Source organism: Lepisma saccharinum, chromosome 1 (assembly GCF_977018435.1).
Source record: "Lepisma saccharinum chromosome 1, izLepSacc3.1, whole genome shotgun sequence".
NCBI lineage: Eukaryota > Metazoa > Arthropoda > Insecta > Zygentoma > Lepismatidae > Lepisma > Lepisma saccharinum.
This window is the reverse complement of record NC_139229.1, coordinates 99,216,593-99,240,238: the sequence shown is the minus strand read 5'-3', so window position 1 is coordinate 99,240,238 and position 23,646 is coordinate 99,216,593. Positions and strand designations below refer to the sequence as shown.

The 23,646-nt window shown below is 37.7% G+C and overlaps 1 protein-coding gene across 1 annotated transcript in view; it reads right to left on the bottom strand.

The window, feature by feature from the left end:
* LOC145998676 (uncharacterized) overlaps positions 1–23,282 on the bottom strand; it is a 144,203-nt gene extending 120,921 nt beyond the window's left edge. The window contains exon 1 of the mRNA XM_083135144.1: positions 23,167–23,282. The gene's annotated coding sequence lies outside the window, so the exon portion shown is untranslated. The remainder of the gene's footprint in view (positions 1–23,166) is intronic.
* Positions 23,283–23,646: the final 364 nt, after the last annotated feature.

Sequence of the window (23,646 nt, the reverse complement as noted above, 5' to 3'; positions counted from 1 at the left end):
CCTATGAAACAATCATCAAAAGACTGCCTTTATTTGAAATCTTCAATTTATCATCAAGACTCTGGTGCTTATTCGTTATGGTCGATCATTCTTATTTTTCAACGTGTCTCATCAATTTCTCCAAATGACATATGATACATGTTGCAAAGACCTTATATGACTACCAAGCAGCATGGACGTATGGCGTGTGAAGCAACGTTATGAAATATTGTTTTACGGGCCGTGATGTCTGTCCCCAGCATAACTGGGAGCATGAATACAACAAGCAAAAGCAAGCCCGAAAGTAGGCCCAAGTGTCCGCATGGCGAATCGATCAATAGTGTCTTGTCGATTTATATGTGGGGTTATAAGGCTCTTACATATGGCGTCTTGCAGCGACATAATATTTGTTTATCGTGTACTCCTTTCCGGACGTTGAAAATTGATTTATTCCTCTACAAATCCCTGGGACCAGAACGATGCATCTCCTTTTCCTTGTCTTCTGGTGATGTGATTTATTATTATTTTTAAAGTTTTAGCACCGGGGGAGGAGAACTCGAACGGAAGACCAATGAAAAAGGTGTCGAGATCGGAAGTCGACCAATTGGCGTGCTCGGCCGCGAAGACAGAATAGCAGGGTGGTGTGGACATACGAGTAGGATGGAGAAGACAAACTACCACAGATGATGAATGAAATATAGCAGGAAAGATATATAGTGGAAGACCAAGAAGGATAAGAAATTACGAAACAAGGTAAGAACAAAGGATTGGAAAACGTGGAAGCAGAAAAAGAGTGGGTGAAATGTGGAGAGAATCGACTTGACTATAGACCTGTCCGAATTGTAAAGGATGACTATGTTGCTTATCACAAGAAAAGCCAGGCGGCCTCCCCAATGGCGTAGTGGTAACGATGTCGCCTTGTAATCAAAGGGCACCGGGTTCTATACCACATAGTGGTTCCGATCCCACTTTAACTCTAGGTCCAGTCCCGATTAGCTTTTCTATGTATAAGATAGACTTGAAAACAGTTAACCTACTATAAGTATTCAATGCATACTTTGAACATTAATTTACTATTTTTAAATTTAAATTTAAAACTATGCCAACTACTGCATCAAACTTACTATTTTGATTTATTTCATTCTGATAGTTCAAGTTAAAGTAATAACATCTTTTTGACACTCATTTTGTACAAGTTTTGTCCCCTAAACGCACGACCATGAAAATAGGCAGCTGGGCAGAATTGCGTTTGTGCCACATATGGAAAAAACAAGGCGAGAGTGGGACAAATGTCGCTGTTGCCCGCGCACTGTGTGGCAGCGTCAACCGGGCTGAGTTGCCTAGTTCGAGAGTCAGATCGACCTCTCTCCAGGACACTTTCGATGCAGAGCTGGTGATCGTGTGAATTGAAAGTTCGTTACAGGCCCCAGAAATAGTGTCCCATATTTACAACTCTACAACGAGATCTTTCATTCTCTTAAACCTCCAAACACACAGGGTTGTGCTCCGACGTGGCAACAGCGCAAACTTCTGCCACCCACCTAATTTCATGGCCGTGTGTTTAGTAGAACCTTTTATTATACAAACGCTATAATATCTATAAATATTCTTCAATTAAAGGTTCGTTGTTCGTTAGCTAGTTTCTCGAATTACTATCTCCACACTTCTTACTAGACATTAACTAATTCATGGTGATGAAGAACTTTTAACAGATAAGAATTAACAACAAATAGAGGCTTTTTAACATCCTACACTCCCAATTAATTAGTAGTCAACTTTAAATCCCTAACCTATTAACTCTTTTATCCCATTTCATACACTTTACACTAGTATTACTAACCTGTTATCTCTAACTTTAAGATCTTAAAATCAATAATTGTAGATCTATCACAATAACATTTTAACCCTACTAAGACTATTATACGTAAACCAATGATTATTCTAGTCTCCGAATAATCATTGGTCCTTTTTCTTGTATATTAAATCACAACCATCATGTTCAAAAAATGGAAATTACAAATAAAGAAGGATAAACGGTGGAATCCGGTAAATATTTCGCGTAACTGACGTTCCGGTATAATTTAAGGCACCGGGACAATAGCGCATACCTCCGAATGTATGGGGGTGGAGGAGGGCATTTTTCGGGGGTTCCCTCCTTTATTTATTTATTTTTTGTTTCTGGTGACACGTTCCTTTTTTCTTATGGTTATGTAGAAGAATTGATTTTGAGTTTGGAAAAGCTACTGTTCTACGACAGACTATTAATACTAGATTCTATTCAAAAGAAAGATTATTTCAGGCATAGTTTTTGCTAGTTTTGGGAAGAATTCGGTATCAAACACTAAGATTATTTCAGAGTGAGTTCGAGGTAATCATTTTGTCATCGAACTAACACAGTAAAAACTGCAGTACAATTTTGGAGTACCAAGAAGTCTGAGTTTTTCTTTCAAGTCCACTTTATGCACAGATAGGTGGATCGTATCTGGACCTACAGTTTAAAGTTACATCTGAACCGTTATGTGCCTCCACCGGATATCGAACCCGTACCCCTTGATTATTGAGTATATAGCGCTGGCAATAAATATAAGGGAATAGGGGGATTGAAATCCTGTAGTCATGATTTCTTCACATTATCATCCTTCTTCGTCGACAATGGCTGTCTGGCGGTTGACAGGCGAACAGACGGATTGGTTATTAATAGATCCGAATGTCGCTTGGCACCAACGTCTCGCCGGACAGAGGTGAAGCTGTGGATGCGGTGCATAAAGGTGGGAGATTGAAGTTAATTTGGTACTTCAACAACCGGCGAAGGAGAAAAGAATCGGCGGTCGCCCGCTGCGTCGCCGCGAGTCAGGTTGGCTGCCGGGGACTCCCGGGGAGCTCTTTTGAAAACACCCGGCGAGAGAGGCTCCTCGGGTGAAAAGCTAAAAAGCAAAAAAAGGCGATGCGTTGGCAATGTCTATGAGGACAACAATGACTGTGGATGAATGAGAAATAGTATTTAAAAAAATTACACACAGGATTATTAGTGGTTTCCACTGAGCATAACTGAAATATAAATGCTTATTTACAATATAGCAATATTTGTTGTAATTTCAGTCTTCTCTTTTTTGCGTGTGGCATTAGCTAGAGCGAAGAAGAAGGCTTATATGTCGATACACAGTACAATGTGTACCATGTTATTTGACTCGGTATCGTTCAAGTTTTGCTCTGTCGTGAGTTTCCGTGAAAATAGTATACTATAATTTGTTAAAATGAAAGCAATAACACACGCGGGGTTGCTACCGAGTCTATGAGGGTGAACTTTAGACCAATGAGGATTAGTGACGATATGGTGAAATTGATTGATTGATTTGGTGTTTAAGTCCACTTTATGAACAGTAAGGCTAATCGGGACTGTACCTACAGTTTAAAGTGGGATCCGAAGCACTATGTGCCTCCACGGGGAATCGAACCCGGGACTCCTTGATTACAAGGCGACGACGCTACCACTGCGCCATCGGGGAGGCCCTCATAGAGAGAGAGAGAGAGAGCACGAGAGATAGTAGATGAAAGGAAAACAAGAGTACGAGAGCAGTAGCCATGGCCACCAAAGGGTAGCACACCTGGAAATATTCCTGCAACTCTTGAACCTTTCAAAAGGAAATCCTCTGACATTACCACTACAGCATATGTATTGCAAATAAAGCGTGCCAGTATGCTGAGGAGGAGAATGCTCCAGAAATATATTTCTAAACATGGTCTTGATGACAATCCATAACACTATTTTAATGCGGGATGAAATTCTCACTTGTAGTTGCTACTGGAAATACCGCAACAATGGTTTACCAAGCCAATTATTACCAATTTCACAGTTCTCGCTTCCCGACCTTCACAGCACTGAATTACCGTATTTCGCCGCTGATACTCGACCTTGAAGTAGCAATAAATTCAGTTCATACATGCTTGGAAGAACAATGTCGCATCCTTCTACACTATATGGAACTTCCCATATCTTTTCCCCACAGAACTATTGTCTTAAATGTCAAGGATGTATGTCCAGTGCTATGGGTCAGGGAGTTTGGACGCACATGTCTTTTCCTAATTAAGAATCCGATGGAGATTGGAGAGGGAAGGTGAATATTATTATGTGTGGGAAACTTACACTTTTATTAGGCATAAGCTGACATGCAAGGCAGAGCAGTGTTGTTCGACGAGTTTATGAGGTCAGTGCCTCGGCAGCTGACAAGCTTTTTTGAGTTTTGTTGTCTGAATAAGAATTAAAATCTCGATTTATGTACGGTCATCCGCAATAAAAATGGAACTGATGCTGAAATATTAGTTTCTCTGCAGTGCAGTGCGTTGTGTGTGTTGCCTAACTTTACGGCGATGAGCTAATTTCAATATCAAATATTAAATACCAATATCTAAAGTGTTATTTTTTTAATGCTGCATTAAAAACTGTGTGTGTGTATAATACATGTATATGAAATACACTAATTGACAAAACATATTTCTGTAACTAATAATAGGATGATGCAGAATGAAGGTATTCTTCATTGACAGTGAGCAGGAACCATAGAAACTGATAGTTCAGTGTTACAAACAAGGCATTGACTCATGAGAGCTTTATTCTTAAAGATTCCTGCAAGTAATAATAATGAGATGTGAAATGTCGTATTTATTCATAATGGACCTAAATTTGTTTTTACATGTTAATTATTCTCGAAAAATAATCAGAAAAAAGCAATATTCTCTCAGAAATTAAATTTTAGCATTTTGTACCTAATGCATTATTTGAATTCTGTAATATATCTAACTGTTGTTTACAATGGGACTTAATTTTATACCTACATAAAAAGATTTACAAAACAATAACATTCTATTCTACTGCCTCGTTTTACACACACGCGCGTGCATATACGTTTGTCAACTCAGCGTAACTTTCAGTAGAGTAGATTGGTTGGTTGGTTCATTTGGTGTTTTAAGTCCACTTTTTGCACAGTAAGGCAAATCTGGACTGGGCCTACAGTTTAAAGTGGGATCCCAACCACTATGTGCCTCCACCCGGTATCGAACCCGGGACCCCTTGATTACAACCACTACGCCATCAGGGAGGCCCGTCATTAGAGTAGAAATTGATTGAATGTGTGTGATGCGAGTTTTCTTCAAGTTAAACCAATTCTTCTAGGATCAAACATCAGTGTCCAAAAGCTATTTGCAATGTTTTATGTGGGGAACACTCGCAATGTGCGTGCGTGTGTGTGTGTGTGTGTGTGTGTGTGATGGTGTGTGTGTGGACATATGTGAAATGACTTAATGTACTTTGTGTTTAATATAATATTGTAGTCTATAATTTTACGGGTATGGTTGAGTGGAAGAAAAGGCTTTGTACGGCCTTAACTCCGCCATTTAAAATTTGTGATTTCAACTATTTAAAATGTAATCATGTACATTGTTAATAAGTAGATCATATAGCCAAATATGCGTCATTGATATCACTATGTTCTTTGGCTACTCCAGTAACAATCAAATGAATAAAACACTATGTAACAAACCACATACCTCCGAAAGTTTACATAAGTGCATTATGATACTTGATGGGACGCTAAACTGCGCCTCCTTCCCCCAAGGGTCTTGCGGTATTTGCACTTCCAACTTGTTACCTCACTCACGAAATTTCGTGAGAAGCGCAAATCGAAAAAAGTAGAACGCGATCTGTTATTTAATTCGGGAGTGTTGGGGGCACGAACAGGTATCGAGATCTTCTTGATAAGGAAGTTACATTCATTGTTAACTGTATTTATGGGTAGGTAAGTAACGTCATAAAGGAAGATTACGTTTCCATGGGGAAATTTGCGCATTTGGCACAGGTTTTATTTTTAAAAAATTATCTTCACATAAACATAGTGAGATGTAGGAGCAGACCACATGAAATTCATGGGTACATAATGTTACATGGGCACTGGATGAAACGTATGGTTAGTGTAGGTGTGGGAAAGCGAAATAGGCACAACATTTTTAAAAGAAGAATTAAATGGGGCAATATAATTAAACGGAGAACAGTAAAATCAAAGCAGCAGCCATTATCCTAAATTTAATCTCAGGTAAACATGATTACTTGGTGTTAACCCTTAAATGTAGCAAATGTAATATAGATTTCTAAGGGTCAGGTTGAGTATCATGCTGGATCAGTAATCGAAAGATCCTAGGTACGAATTACCAAAATACAGTAAATTGAAAGAATGATCCACATCAACAAGAGAGAGAGGAACTCTCTCCAAAATGTTGTATATTTGTACTCTTAGGTTAACCGATACGGGAAACGAGATGACGAAGGGCGGTATAGAACAAGGTAAAGGAAGGAGTGTACGCTGCCCTCGTTAAAGTTACTGTTCCAGCATTTGCCCAGAAGCGCTGAATAGAAAACTGAAAACCCCGTAATGATAGTAAGATGGGGAGCTTCTCTTTTCTATTCTTTCCTTCCCTTCATTTTTATGCTCTCTCTCTTTCTCTATCTATCTCTCTCTCTCTGTCCCCTTCCAATCTCTTTTTCGTTTGCTTCCCTTTGGTTCTTATGCTCTCTCCTCTTTCCTTCTTATTTCTTTACTTTTATCTTGCCTCTTTTACTTCTTTCACTCTTCCCTTCTCTCTTTCCAAGTCCACAAATGTGTTCTTTCAAAGAACAGGCAAGTCGGCAAGTTTTTTTTCTCCCCAAATACACAATTTTACGTGTGATATTTGGAGCTTTATTTATTGTGATTGGCCCCTCCCCTTCTACAGTTCCACGAATTTCTTCCTGACACGTTTAAATTGATTAATTTGCTTTATTTTACTTCGCCTTTTTGTGCCACTTTTGGCTAATTTGCGAAGATGGGGATGAGTGATGACATGATGATAGACACTCACAAACGACCATGCCCAGGCCAGGATTCGAACCCGCGACCCCTGGCGTCGTAGCGATGACACGCTTAAAAAAACGAGAGAAGCAATGGTTTAAACCAACAAAGATTGCATGCTACAGCAGTCGCTTCAGACAGTTTCGAGTTACCATCGAGTCTCTGGTTTTCAGTGACTTCCAGCTAAACGTGTGATGCTTCATTATAAGATTAGGCAGGTCTCGCATGGCTGTTCTCCCATACGCTAGAGCCTTGAAACAATTACTAGGTTCCCGGGCTCCCGTTACGCCATTCGCCTTTTGACTGCCACAGATCAGGAACTTCCACGGAATAACAATAAAAATAATTATCACAGTCATCCGAACGGAATCACGAACGTGGATCTCCTCACTTTGTGCTTGACCGTGGAACGCATACGTGATAAACAAAACCTTTACTTCGTTTGTTGTAAACACTCGTGTAGGGAATGGCCATGGAATGATTTTATGTTTACGAAAGGACAGAAAAGTTCGTGTTAAGCCGGCGGTGATGTGCACGTGGGGTGAAGGGAGATGGGTAACTTCCCCCACCCTTCTGGAAGGATGTTTGTTTCAATTGTTGTTTTAAGTCCACCTTTATGCAGAGAGGCTAATCGGGACTGGACCTACAGTTTAAAGTGGGATCCGAACCACTGTGTAATGGTCCCGCACCAGGCCCGTACCCAGGACGGGGGCAAGTCCGAAAACTTGGTTTTATATATATTATTTATTTATTTATTTACTTACTCAGAGTTTCAGATAGTCTTATTTGGCCATTTTATACTGAAACAACATAAAGTAGAAACAAAAAATAACAAAAGATAAAAACAATAACAAGATGGGATAGATTTACATGTTCTTGGTCAGTAATATACAAAAATTACGTTCTGGAAGGAAAGTATCTACATTCAGGGGAAGTTTGTTGTAGATTTCTGGGAGCCTGTAAAACAAGGAGCGTTTTAGAAGGGATAGCCTAGTGGTTGGGTTGTGGAAGAGTTGTAGGTTGCGCGTTTACTTTTGGGGTATCCTAAGTGTGAATTCACTGATTAGGAGATCTGTTCTGATTTTGGCATTTATTATCTTGTATAAAAATGTCATGTCAGCTAGATCACGACGAAAGGATGGAGTGTGAATATTCAGAGCAGCCATGGTGTCTGATTTGGATACATGTCGAAAGAAATGTATTCTATGGCGAACAATTGCAAGAAAGAAACTGAGAACAGAATCTATACTGGTGAGATTGGTTTTGGAGGCCATTGCCCAAATTGGGGAGCAGTATTCAAGGATGGGTGAGATGAAAGATTTAAAGAATAAAGCAAGAGATGATGGGTTTTGAATTACGCTAAATCTGTATAGAAGACCGAGAAGGCATATGGCTCTTTTAGTGGTAGCTATAATATGATAATTAAAAGTGAGTTTTTCATCCATGATAATACCTAGATTTTTTTGGGTGGAAACGTTTTGGATTGGATTGTTTTCAATAGAATAAGTAGACACCACTTTGTTCTTTTTTAGGGAATAAGTAAGGAAAGAACATTTCTGAGGGTTTAGTTCTAAATTCCACTGACGACACCATTTAACAAGTTCTGCGTGAGCATTTTGAAGAATCATCATGTCATGATGCGATGAGATCTCCTTAAAGAGTTTACAGTCATCCGCAAACAAAAGTATATTGATAGGGAGGGAGGATAGTTTTTCAGGGAGGTCGTCCATGTACAGAAGGAATAGGAGCGGCCCTAAGACACTCCCCTGAGGAACTCAGACAAAACGGGAAGAAAGTTAGAAGAGGTACCTGAAAGAATAACACGTTGTTAAGTAAGACGGAAATATTTGTTAGGCAAGAGCTGCCTGGAGTAAAGAGAGAAATTTGCTATGGATGTTAAATCTGGATGATAATTTATGAAGAAGAAATTTATGATTAATTTTGTCAAAGGCTTTCGAAATGTCCAAATATATAGTGTCAAGTTGGGAGTTATTATTAATAGCTCTGGCAGCATGCGAAAGTAAGACGGAAATATTTGTTAGGCAAGAGCTGCCTGGAAGAAAATCATGTTGTGCTGTGTTGATATATGGTGACGTAAACTGAAGTAACCTGTTTTTGATGATTTTCTCACAAATAATTGATAGTGGCAATAGAAGTGAGATTGGTCTATAGGATTCTACACATTTTTTTATCTCCAGTTTTGTGAATGGGCACAATGTTGGCCCGTTTGAAGTTTTTCGGAAACACACCCTTAGAGAAACATTTGTTGAGTAAGGCAGACAGAGGAAGAGCCAAGGAGTCGGCAGTTTTACGTAGGAATATTGTGGGGATTTCATCTGGACCTAGGGACCGGTGGAGGGGCAATGAAGCGAGAAGGTATTTTACTTCCTCGGGGGATGTTTTTATTGAAGATAGTGTGAAGATATATATATATATATGTCATGAAATATATGTCAATTATTAAATAATTAATTAATATCATTAATTTATTTATTTATTTTCTATTTATATTTATAAACATATTTAAACAAATTTATTTGCTACATTTATAAACTAGCAAATTAATTCCTTTAACGACTGGTTCAAAATGTCAAGAAATCAGAAGATAGGTGAAATGTTTTCAATAAGTGTTAGATATTATTTAATTATTGCTTTTTATTAAAAATTATAATTGAATTTTCATACTTTTATTGTGTTATGTTTTTATAATGGTGTAAATCTATTAATGGTCTCTCGAAAGGAAATATTTCCTTATCAGAGTTGTATCTCGAGATTTCAGCGCCCAGGACGAGAATGATTTTCACACCCCCTGCACCCTCCCCCCTACCTAGATGTTGATGGCATACTTAGACATTGTAGAAATTTTATGTACTTACTCTTTTCCGCTGATAATAAAAGGACAGTCGGTTGTGCATCCCACACCATCTTCATTGAAGCAGTGTGTTTTATTGTTCACGAAAGGACGTGAGATATGGAGGAGAAATGACAGTTCGATCAAATTTCTGTGTTCCAGGGGCCAGGGCTCCATTTCTTACTAGTCCAATTTGATATAATTTTAAAATCTTATCTATGACTGTAGAAGTACGTTTTTTCCCCATGCCGTTACCAGCCCTAGAGAGAGAGAGAGAGAGAGAGAGAGAGAGAGAGAGAGATGTATTCAACATTCACACACAGGCTTTGTTATTCCTTCTTTGTATGTGTTTATGATGTTATTCTTACTAAAGTATGTTTGAAGTCCAAACTAATTGCTTATCTTTGTTGTTATAACACACACTCTTACCCTCGGACAATTTTAATTGGGGAAAATTTTTAATAGAACAAGATCGTTGGTGGGAAGGTGGGAATTCCTGAATGTGACCACCAACGCTATGGAATTATCCTTATAATGAAGAACATGTCTGAATGTGAATTAACCACAAAAAGAGGACATTTTCTCATCAAGACTGCAGTTCGAAAAAAGTCAAAACGGGGAGTAAATATGGTGAACCGTCCTGACGAAATTGGAACATTTAGTAGCTTTGCATAAAGATAAATGGTTATAAAACTAAAATTACTAAATATAGTAGACTGCAGAATTCTGGAGTCTGCCTCTCTCCAGAGACAACCCATTCATTTATACAAGAAAATCTAAATTCTTGCAAAATCTTAAAAATTATCCATGTTATTTTTGTAGGTTTGCATCAATTTATTTCATGGCTCGAGGGGGGGGGGCGTGGCTCTCTTGCTCCCCTGAGTACGGGCCTGTTGCAGACAACACAAAGGCGGACGTTACCCTCAGTGGCGTAACAATCGCTTCCTTACGCTACTTAGTTTTCAACCAATAAAGTGGCAGTGACGTAGCTTTGACGAGAGTTTTGGTGCCTTATGTAAAATTGTGTCGGGTCTTTCTACAGTACAATGAGACTACAGTAAATTATATAAGCTGTTACGAACAGTGAACAGGGGATTCAGGAGTTTTGTACCCCTCCAAAATTTTGGAGGGGGATTACAGTGCCCCTTAAACCCTTCAATCCAATTTGTACTCCTTGTACGCCCCTCAAATAATTTGACAAAACAAAAGAGTGTAGTTAAACTGATTGTAGTAAACACAAAAAATATTTTATCTCCATTATATTCATAGGCGTGCTTTGTTTGATAAAGGGGGCAAAAATATTAATTAATTTTGGGGGGAAGACTATCTTACGTCTTCAATGATGATTGGGAAGGCAAATAGCCCCAACGCCGGGCTGTGACGTCTCTGCCATTTAAGGTATAGCTGAAGGCCTGACTCGAACGCCAGTTTGGTATCTCTGACATAGCTCGAGAGGAAGCCGACCGAAGACGTATCTGGTTTCGTATCAGCACCTGTTTTTCTGAGAAGCGCTGTTGATACTTTTACTTGCACTGCTTAGGCATCCATTCATTCCCTGCGACGCTACACTCCCAAGGTCTCCACGTTGTATTTGTAAAAAAAAATAGCACAACACAATAACACAACCTAAAAGATAACAGCAACCTCACGTTATGAAACTCTAAAGAAACTGTTACCAACATCTAATTTACTCAACGTGGACTTGACAAGTACTGTCAGTTCCTAAAACGGACGCTATTGGTGGGAAAGATTTGAGGGGAGGATACACTGGGCTTCACGTGGACTTCAGATATGGTTTTCAGAGGACAACATATCTTTCGTAACTTTCTTTCTTTGAAGTTAAATGGCATTCGAATCAGGACTTCAACTTGAATCTCGCGCAATAATAGCTGTCAGTCACTGAACATGTTGAGTTACCAATTGTCACTGATTTGGAGGCAGAAAGAATTCAACAACTGTCTTTGAACAACAATATTTCAACATTGTTGAAGAGGAAGAGAATTGCTACGAAACCACAACTCTATCTATATGTGAGTTAAAGAACTTCGCTTACAGGTATTTTATTATGAGATAGAATTAGTTTAGTATATTACATAAAATGTACATAATGAAATTGAAGTAATAGTATAGACGAGAGTATGTCTTAAAAGAATAATAAAAATAACACCATCAATTTCATATCGAATTTATATAAGCGACAACCTATATAAAGCAAAGGAAAGTGCGCGGTAATGCTTTAAAATGGATTGTTTTTTTTTATAAAAAGGTTCCTCATATTTCACAGAGGTTAATCATCAGCTGGATTACACATTGAACATTACCATTGCTACCCAAAAGGGAAGAGTGTATCACTTTATTGCAACATATGCCATAGTCAGTACTTTAACCCTACTTGCCTTCATATATATTCACATATTATGAATATGGAAATTGAGGCTGCGGAAGGGGAAGCTGGCCTGAATAAGGAGGGTGCGCAAGCACCATCTCGCACTCTCATTGACGCCGTTAATGACCCTAGGTCTTCCGACAGTTCTACGATATAGAAGATCAATTTGTCTATTCCCGATTAGTACCAAATTGAACACATCGCTGTTGTAGAGTAAGCGAGGCTCCAGTTGTTGTAAGCAAACGCTAGATGGTGCTAAACGTTGGTAATATTTTGAACTGGTCTTACAAATTGTCCATTGCGGTTATGTAAAAAAGTATAAGGTATTTTTTTCAGGGAAACAAGGTGAAAACATAACATTAAAACTCACGAAAATGTAAAATAAGGGAACGCAAAATCGGTGCTTCACTGTATTAATTTCGATAGACGTATCTAGTTTATATGTTTCTTTAACGAACTGAATTATGTATAACGGTTTTATTTTTAATATATTTCATTAATTTAATTTATATATATTGTCTAAATCGCCCGAGTGTAACGTGACCTGCTAATCTATAGACCGCCCCAAGTCATTAGTTTACTACAGGGCTTTAGGATTTTTCTCTATTCACTCTCTTTTAGCACACACAATAACTGTAAATAGGAATATTAAAAGAGAAATATATTATTCTCAGACCTGCATTATCATTTAATCTACTTTGTCCTACTTCGATGCTTTTCCCTTGAAATAGTAATAATTTATTTTCGTTGACCAGTGCACATAAATATAGAAAACATCATATTTATTGTTTCAGCTATATTCATACATGAACATAAGTGTTCAATTACACCAAAATATTACAAATGGCATATCTTATTAAGTATACAAATTTGTATATAATTCTAATTGTGTGTGAAATCAACAATCAGTAGATGAAACGGCGGATAATAATTTAAAATAAAAGCTAAGATAAAATATACAGAAAACGAGCAAAAAGTATAAAATGCCAAGAAAACACTACTTTCAGTCATATCTTATTTTGGATTTGTGTAGCACTAAAATAATCAAAATTATTTGATTCCATTACATATGATACTATTCTTAATAAGGAAAATTTAAATAGTTACGTAGCATTTATTATCAATGCTTACGATAGTAAATAAATGTAATTTCTGCTGGTTTGATTGTACAGTGGGATCCATTAGTATTATTGTGCAAATTGTCCATCACCATGTTCGTGCACTTTATTTGGCCCGATAAGAGCTTCAAGAATTAAAAGAAAACTCAAAACAAGCTGTTGACAATTTCTGCACCAGCATACATAAAAATCCATCGCTTAAAAACACATGGGATGTAAGAAAAAAGTTAATGAAAATAGTCGTGGACAATTTGCACGGTAATACTCATGGATCCCACTGTACTAGATGCATCTGTAGTCAGAAATCTCTGTCGACAGTCGACCCGGGTTACATTAAGAGAAGTGCTGCACATACATTACTCTGTAAGAACACGATAATAAGTCAAGGGCTCAATGTTCACGATACTTACAAATAAAAGTCAATAAAGCGTTGGCGTTGTAGTCAGAAATTTAAAAAAGGTTTTTAATATATAACATTGAAAACAATATTTGATTATGAAAGACGCATCATATTTACATAACTCATATAAAATTGTCACACATTTAATCAATGTGATCCTTGCAAAATGCTATCATGACCTTAAAGCACATGTGATATTCGAATAAGGCTCTGTAGAAACTACGGACGTCCTATAGAGCGTGGGTTCCTGTTCACTGAGAATGCTGCCCATTAATATTTTACTGTTAATTGCTTTTTGTGCGGGCACGCTCGACAGGCCGCTGTCCGAAACCTCAGTTTTTCAGGAGGCGACAACGGACAAACGACACTGGAGAATGCGTGCCCTGGTCAAAAAATTATGGCATGTTGTTATCCGAAACTTGACCGGTGTCATCTTATAATACACGATATAAAAACCACCTCTGAGAATTTAGACTCTTTTCCAGATTTTTATTATTTATGAATAAAGGAATCAAGCAATAATCTTAGTTATAGGTAATTTATTATTTTCAAGTTCCTACAACTTAAAGTCAAGTATATTTAAAATATTAATATTATATTTATATTTGCATATTATTTTTTATTTAAATTGTCCCTGTCACTTATTGAGATCTATTACATTTCATTTATTAATGGTAATAGGTTTGCTTCGTCCCAAGTAGAATACATAAAGGTGAAATAATACATATATTTTTTTAATATTGGATGAGACATTACATACTTTATTGGACATAGGTGCGTTTTTTTATGTAATGCAATCAACTTCGCACGTATATCTTAAATATGTTGTATTTTCCCTGGAAAAACAATTATAAAACACTACAAATTATTATCTCGTGTGAATTGTAAATACTTCTTAACGTCCCAAACTACGAAGTCGAAACTTCCCTAAAACAAAGAATCACGCGCCGGACACACTTCTACACATTCTTCTTTTCCTCACATTGATGTTCAATGTAAATAAATTTAAATGTATAGCATGTTTCCATGTAAGTTAAATCTCGTATAGAACGGACTGTAACCTTGTTTTTGGTATCTGTCAGTTTGAATTTGTGCATAACACAAGCTCAACACAAAATTTCTTTAAATACAAGAAGTACTGTGCTTTTTACCATTTTGTAACACCTTCTTTAGACCTCTCTGAGATAATCTTAGTTGCTGACAAAAATATACGCTCGCCACAATTACTAATTGTGCATTTGGCTTAAACATAAACGTCGTTTGCTGTACAGTATATGTTGTCTATTTCTATTCCTCCTAACCTAGTGAATAAACATCCTATTTCAGAGTGTCAAAAAGTTTGGGGGCATTAGCAACCTAACCGCCATCACTGAGGATGAGTGATGATTTAATCTATATATAGTTTGAAGTTGGCGTGTCTATATCCTAAGGAAAGATAAATAATCATAGTTGATACTGAAACTTCGATATTTAATTGTAAAGCAATTGCAATCCTTTGTTCATAATTAATGAAAATCTGGTATTATTTTATGCAAATCTGTAAGTATGTTATTCAATCTTATGATACAGGTCAGGTAAACAAATTGGTTCTTCGGCGCAAGGTCGCAAGGTACAGGTGGCCTTTCGTCCCTCTCCAACTTAAAACAAAAGAGGCCCCCACAGATGGTAGCCACGTTGACGCCGTTGTGGGGCTTATTAACTACTGAGAGCTACCTGTACCAGCGATGTCGGAACTTATTCAAAATATTATTTTGAATTAGTTCCGACGTTCCATATGTGTGTTGTACGTGTATAGTGGTAGAATTACTACTAATAAAAATGATATATTTCTGAAACTAATAATGCTAGGATTTTCTTGTTACGGAAATTCATCAAGTTTCAGTAGATCTTCAATGTGCGTCCTTGGTGGCCTGACAAATATCAATACAGTATTGATTCACTTTATGCACAGTAAGGCAAATCGGGACTGAACCCACAGATTAAAGTGGGATCCGAACCAATATGTGCCTCCACCGGGAATCGAACTCGGAACCCCTTGATTACAAGGCAACGACGCAACCGCTGCACCATCGGGAGGCTATCAAAACAGAACTCTAAGGCCGCGTTCTCACGAGGCGACTTGTCGCGAAGACCGGTCTGCGCACTTCTTCGCAGCAAAGCTTTTTTAAATGGGAGCGTTCATACGTGGCGATTGCTGTTGCGCGACTGCGAGAGACAGTTTTTCAGTCGCCCACTAGCGCAATCGGTCGCGGAGTCTGGCAGTCGCTGAACTTCGACCTGGAGCATTGTCGTAAATGAGCGAGTTCACACGTGGCGACTGCAGTTTCGCAACTTCTCTGCTCAGTGAATTACGAAAGAGGTGGTTATTGCTGTGGTTTTTGCGCTCTTTGCAGGCTTCGGTGAAAAATGGAGAAGCTAGTGGATTCAAAAGTAAACACATAGGGCCTTTCCAATGGCGCAGTAGTCGCGTCGTTGCCTTGTAATCAAGGGGTCCCGGGTTCGATACCCGGTGGAGGCACATAGTGGTTCGGATCCCACTTTAAACTGTAGGTCCAGTCCCGATTAGCCTTACTGTGCATAAAGTGGACTTAAAACACCAAATCAATCAATCAATCAATCAATCAAAAGTAAACACTGAAGACCTTATATGTGAAGTGGACAAAAAACCCGCAATTTGGAACTGCAGATCTGATAAGTATGCCAGTAAAATAGAACGTAGTAATGTCTGTAACAGGCCCAACCGGGTGTCGAACCTGGGACCCCTTCATAACAAGGCGACGACGTTTCCACTACATCATCAGGGAGGTGTGGTCTGCCCCTACATCTCACTATGTTTATGTGAAGATAACTTTTTACAAAGAAAACCTGTGTCAAATGCGTAAATTTCCCCATGACGTTACTTACCTATCCATAAATATACTTAACAATGAATGTAACTTCCTTATCTGGAAGCTCTCGATATCTGTTCTGGCATATTGGCCTTTAAGAAAAGTCTGATACACAGCAGAAATTTTGTTCTAAACCCAATTTATATGCAGATTGGTAGATCAAGACTTGAATAACAGTTTAAAGTGGAATCGTATGTTCTGTCTAATTCACCTCCATTGGGCATCGAACCTGGAACACATTGACATCGTTATCTATCAAACCAGCTCTGGATTAGAAATGTGAAAATTTCAGAAGGGCTGGACCTGAAAGCCAATGGTATGGTCTTACATTCTGTTTTCCGCAATGTGACGTTCAAGAATTGAAGAAAGAAGCACCAATAAGCAGAGGAAAATCTCTGCTCCAGGATCGGTACAATTCCATTCCCTAAAAACACACAGAATGAAAAAGAAATAACAAAAATAGCAATGGACAATTTGCCTTATCTTGACCGCTAACTGTACAATCAAAACTGGGACGGTCGTGAGACAATTTGGGCCGACACACAGCGAGGGAGAGAGAAACCTCAATTTGCTGCATATTTTGACTAAACACTGCTCAAGAAATGCTTTTACTTTCTGAAACATTTTTGTTAAAGATTTTTGATCATCACTGCAGATTCTCACAGCATTGGAAATCTGGCCTGCGTAGGCACCTCTACAGGATACGGCGAGGGGCAAGCAAAATTGTTTTATTCTATACTCTCCCCTCCCTTCTTGAAACTGCTAGCGGCATTTATCATAATTATGGTAGCGAAATATACATATTAATGAAGATAAGAAGAGGATAGGAACAGGTAAGCAATAATACAAGATAAAAAAGGAAGGAAGAAAGTAGAAAATTATAGGAAATGAAAGAAAATAAAATAAAGAAATGAAAAGATGAAGTAAGAAGAGAAGGGCACTGCAGAGTAAAGAAAAGAAAAGAGTGGAAAGGATAGAAAATAGAGGGAAAATAATAGAAACAAAAAGAGAAGAGAAAATAAGAGAAGAAGACAAAAGAAAAAGAAGAGAAACTAAGATAAGTTGAAGACAAAATAAGGGAAGAAGATAAATGAAAAAGAGAAGAGGAGAGAAACTAAGATAAGTTGAAGAGAAAATAAGGGAAGAAGATAAATGAAAGAGAAGAGGAGAGAAACTAAGATAAGTTGAAGAGAAAATAAAAGAAATGAGAAGAAAAAGAAGAGAGAAAGGATTGATTTTAAAATTTACCGGAACGCTGCTACAACGCGAAAAATACAAACAAACAAATCCTTCAACGGGAAACTGTTACCGCTTTGTGCTTTCTCTTTATCTCGCAACAGTGTGTTAATTTTCCCAATGGGTTAATGATATCGGGCCCTCTCCACCACCCAAGGAGCAATTACACGATTCATTAGGCTTAATGTTCCTTGAAAAAATACCCGGATGAACCAGCAGGAAATTTTCATTTGCATACAATAGGACGAAGTGAAAACACTGCCCATACAGTTTAGCTACGTTACCATGCTTGTTTGTTGCAATTACAAGACCGCTGAGAATTTTCCACGAGCTCTGCGAATCCAAAAAAAAATATATTTAGAAGTGAATGAAAATTTCTGAGGAGTTTCTAGGAACGAGTACAGAATTTAGGAGAGATTTGTAGAAAATTCGGAAGGAAAATATACAAGTTAACGAGGGATTTTTTTTATCGAAACGACACTTTAAGAAGTTGTCTGTAAAGTTTGGAGAAAACAGAATTTAGGAGAGGGAGAGTCTGAATGTGTTTGAGGGAATACTAAATGTACAGGAGGTCTACAAGGTTTTCTTTAGAAAGAAAACAAATTTTAGTACAAATTGTGGAAGGCTTGGAAGTGGTAATGCGAAGTAGTGAGGACCAGTGTAGAATTATGAAAGAAAGATAACTCATAGAGCTTGATAGATAAGGATTTGAGGAGAACATAATCTAATAGAATTCAATGGAGGATTGGAAAAGACTAGGACAATGGCGGCTCCTGCCTATAATAGCACACTCGCAAGTGCAGCATTTCTCTAAGAACATAGTATTTTTTTAAAAATATATATGTTTAACCAAGTAAAGAAACATATATAAAACTTAACAAATTAAATAATCATATTAATCAACATATAAATAAAGATTTGACACAAATAGTTACAGCCTAGCGGTATAAAAGTAACAAATATACAAACAAATATTTGTGAAAAAAACATGTAACAATTTTTTTAAGCTCAAGAAAATATTGCGCTTCCCATTCATTCTTACGTAACGCTAATTACAAAACCTAAACTTTTCCTTCTTTTTCGTACACGTTAAAGATAGCGAATGAAGGTAGTTAATTATTGAACTGCAATGTAACGCATTAGCAAATTTGTTAAATGTTAAGCAACACAGAAATTAGCTGGTGAAGGGCTATCATCAGACAAAGGATATAATTCTCCAATTAGCAGATGGTTCCTCCTTGTTAGACGATGTCTTCACAGCAACACTACAACAAGTGCCTCTACACTTTCTCTGACAAGCGATCGTCATTTTCTCAATAGCTTGTAGTTGTAGTTACTTAGTGTCCCATTGTCTATTTTTTTTTCAATATGGAAGAATCACTTATGTAAACTAAGATTTACTAACGAGCCGAAAAACTAGGAAAGGCTACCATTTCCTGGAAATTACCAAGAGAATGATAAATTTCATTTGAGCGACATGAATTTTAGTATACTTTCCAAAGAAAAAGGAGTACACTACAGCTTATCAGTAGACCTCGGGTTTTAGGTTCTTAACCTATTTTTGCCTTTGCAGGTAAATAAGAAATAACAAGTTACGTCAAAGTTTCATTAAAAAACGCAACAACTGATGAAGTTTTATAGTGCCTAAAAAAACTATTTTGCTTGTTATAACCTACTTTAGGTTTATGCGCCTAAATCAAACCCTTTTCTTAGGTTTTATATATTTTTAAAGGTTTTTCAGGATTTTCATATCAGACAAAGTTATTTGCTTGGTTTGGTAACGAAAAAATTTAATGACTAACGTGTTTGAAACATACTTCCTGTTGATTTTACTCCCTCCAAGTCCATGATGTTTTTTCAAGGCTCTAAAGAAAGTAAAATGACTGGCGCCAGTGTTACCTGCATGGCCCAAAGTGCAAACTTCTGATCCGTGTGGTCCTGCTCACTTTCGCGTCAGCTCGGTACTTTGTGAGATGCACACCTTGCGAAATAACGTTTCAGCATTCAAATTTGCACCACTGACTGTGTCCTTATTGAAAACTCATTTTCAGCATGTAAGATGATCCTCACAGAAAAAAGGTACCGTTTGACTGTGGATAACATGGAAAAGATTGTTATGTATTCAGGGTGGGCACTCTAGGACCATGATAAAATTAAAATATAATTCCCGGTTTTCAAGGCGAACTTTCCAAAAATTCAAGGGTGCAAGCAGATGGTTTCTCGTTTTCAACCATACGTGGTATTCCCGCCTCTTACCACCCATACACTGAACTGTGAAAAATTTGCCTCGGGAGATTTATAAATACGTATGTATAAATTCAATGGGACTTCCATTAATAAAAGTGGCAATTTTTCACGTCTACGAAGAAAAATTCACGAACAATTTCCTGAATTCAAGAAATTCCCAGTGAGTAGTAACCCTAGTATCGTACAGGAAATTATACATAATTCATTCTTCACATCAAGAAGTATATTTTGCTAACGGAACAAGTATAGTATTACAATATTTGGTTGTTTTATACACCTATTAAAATTTCTTCGGTTCTTCTGAAATTTTGTTTTTAACAATTTACACCTAATGTGTATTTTTCAGGAATTTTCAACCATTTTGTTTTTTGAACCTACTTCAGGATTTTTGGAGCCTAATTTAAGATTTTTAGAACCTATTCTAGGATTTTTAGAGCCTATTTTAGGAACCTAAAGCACACTTTTTAGATCCTAAAAATCCGAGGTATGCTTATCACTGGGAACGTCAGACGGACGCACGTCCGTCCGGTCGACCAATCCACCCCTACATCAAACAAGCAAGATTATATATTTATGTAAAGAGTATATTAAAAGTGACTGTGTCCTTCAAGAAAATGCTCCCTTCCCGCGCTTTATGCCTTCTCTCTATTAATCTTCTGTCGCCGTCGCTGCTGCGGATGTGGTGAAATATATATATGAGAGTTGCGATGGTCCATTTGGTAGGACACCTGACCAGAATTCGATCCCCGGTGTGGTTGATTTCAGGTGGGAATTTTTCAAGCAATATCCTTCCATTGAGCGGCTCTGGGGTTTACTCAGCCTCTAATGCATCCCCTATATGGCTTCATTGGATGTTGCAATGTGCTGGAGGTAGCTTTATCTTCACCTATATAAAAAATATCCTTGTTCAGAGTAGACCAGGGCTCTAACGAGTAACTTAGAGTTGAGAGCTTGTGAGTGGACCTCTCAATGCGATCGCCCACCGGGGCAGGGAGATTGTGTGTTTTTTTGCCTATTTTTGGCATTTTCAAATTTTATCTACACTTTTTTTTTTTTTGTTATTTACCTTCACTTGCCTGTCAATTTTACTTAATCGCCACGAGAATAAGTAACGATTAGATGAAATTCATGAAGGGACGATCACAAAAAAAAAACACACTCGTGCCCAGATCAGGACTCGAACCCGGGAACATCGCTTACGAGATCAAAAGTAGGCCACCGAACAGGAACCTTTATATATATATGACAAAAGAGTTTGAGTTGGTGTTTTAAGTCCACTTTATGCACAGTAAGGCTAATCGGGACTGGACCTACAGTTTAAAGTGGGATCCGAACCACTTGTGCCTCCACCGGGTATCGAACCCGGGTCCCCTTGATTACAAGGCAATGACGCTACCACTGCGCCATGGGGGAGGCCCCTATATATGACAAAAGAGATCTATGAAAACAATAATAATAAAAAAGTGTCACCCCCAACATTTGTCAGAGAGTTGGGAGAATGCATGCACAGGGTCAACGAAGTTAGTAATAAGTTGTGTTTATACAGCGTTTATTGATACCCCTGTAGATTGAGTTGTATCTTCTGCAAATATGCGTATAAAGAAACAAACTAATTGAGGCGAGTGTACGAATGGTAATTGGGGATTTCAACGCGCGATTACACCGTTAGAAAACAACAATAACCAATACCACAATAAAATGTAATAAAACTAAATAAAATGAAGATGCCACAGGGGAAGCATTCGATCAGGAGCGTATTTATGGGGAGGGAGGAGGGGACGATCCTAATGTAACAATATGTCATCAATTAACTAACGTAAGAGTATATAATCGATCAGCAGCCTTAGCTTAAAAAGGCGATCTATAATCTCAGTCTAATGACCACACCGAGATATCTAAATTATAGTCAATGAACATAAGGGTAAGTGGCTCCCGTTTGGCGTTAACAATTAAGCGAGATGGCCCCTCTAACAATAAACCTTCATCATCTAAATCTAATGAGATTGCTAAAAAAAAAATCACCTCAGTGGACGTAAATCATTCACAGAGAGGTAAAACGAAATAAAAACACTGCAGATATACCTCGTAGGAATGTAACATTAACGTATGCATACGGCGAATGAGCACGAGTTAAATATATTTTAACTTCCACAGGATAACCCTTTTTCGGAAAGTAATATTATAAAACACAGTACAGTGTCATTCAGACTGTGCACATACTACTGAACTTTTTCACACTTAAAACGAATGAAAGATCTGATTTGGTAATAAAATTATACCAAGAGATCAGTGTAATTAGGTTATTTATACCTTTGGCAGGGGACAAGTTCCTTAATACCATCAAAAAAAGTTAAGACAGGTCTATTGTAATAATAAAACAACTTAGACCCTTTTAATCGTAATACAGAGGCCAACTACTTAAAAAAAATTAAAAAGAACTATCACAGCTATCACAGGACTAAAGGCCGATATGCTCGGTTGCACGTAAGAAAATACAACTAAGATAATCATCACTGCAGATGTACTGAAATTGTACAACAGACAAGCGGCAAAAAGATAACAAATATTTGCCCATCGTTAGTTTCGTTTTTCCCCTTGTACACTTTTTAAGGAATGGGATTTTTCTTATGCTGGAGCGCGGACCACATTTATTCTATTTTACATGCGAGAAACAGATTGAATTAATATGGTGGTGGACGATTTGCCATTTATTTATTGGATTTGACATCAAAAGTGCACTAGACAATAAATATAATGAGAATTGTTCTAGGTATGAATCTAGGGTTGGCAATTATACAATATGTTTTTATGTTCCGTGAAAGTTTATGTTTTATTTTAATGTAATATATAATGTGCATTAGAATATATACACTATATTATAGTGTTTAAAAACGGCTTTTTATATTCGCCTTCAGTGTGTGTCCTGTGTTAGCAAAAGAGAAATATGACAAGGTGACTAACAAATTCAACTTACATGTGCACACGTTGCTGTTATTATATGAAATTGTCAAGAAGTAATCAGAACATTACTTCCCTTCCCTACATTCTTGTCAAATTCTACCATAATCCTGAATTCCTAATTTGACAGATTACGCATTATACCCGTTCTGTCGTAAATACGAAAACACACACAGAAGAACACTTCTTGCGTAACACGGGAACAAAAATTCATTAATCACTAACCTTTATTAAGCCGGCTTGGCGCTCCACGAGAAGCAAGATTCACTTTCACTTGTTCCAGCTCTGCGGCACACCAACTGCACACAAACTGAAGAGTTTGAGGATGGTTCATCTTCCTTCTTTCCCGCCCGCTATAACTGCTACTCAGACGCCATCTGCCAGGCAGGAGCGGAACTGCACCGTGAGTCATAAAACTAGGGATCTCTTGCGTCATTGTGCCGTTATGTGGTAATTCCATTTGGACATATGATGCTACGTTGTAGCATGCTCCGTTTTTAATAAACTGCTCCTTCGAGTTGGAACTAACGAGGCACATATTTTTGATCCATTTTCTATCTCTCTAAGCTATTTACAATGATGAAGATAAATTGATGAAACATATTGTGATGGAACAATAAAAATGAATCGGTCATGCCTTGCCAACGATTCGAACATAGAACCCCTGGTTTCGCAGCGCTCTACGTTAACCCATCCACCACGGAA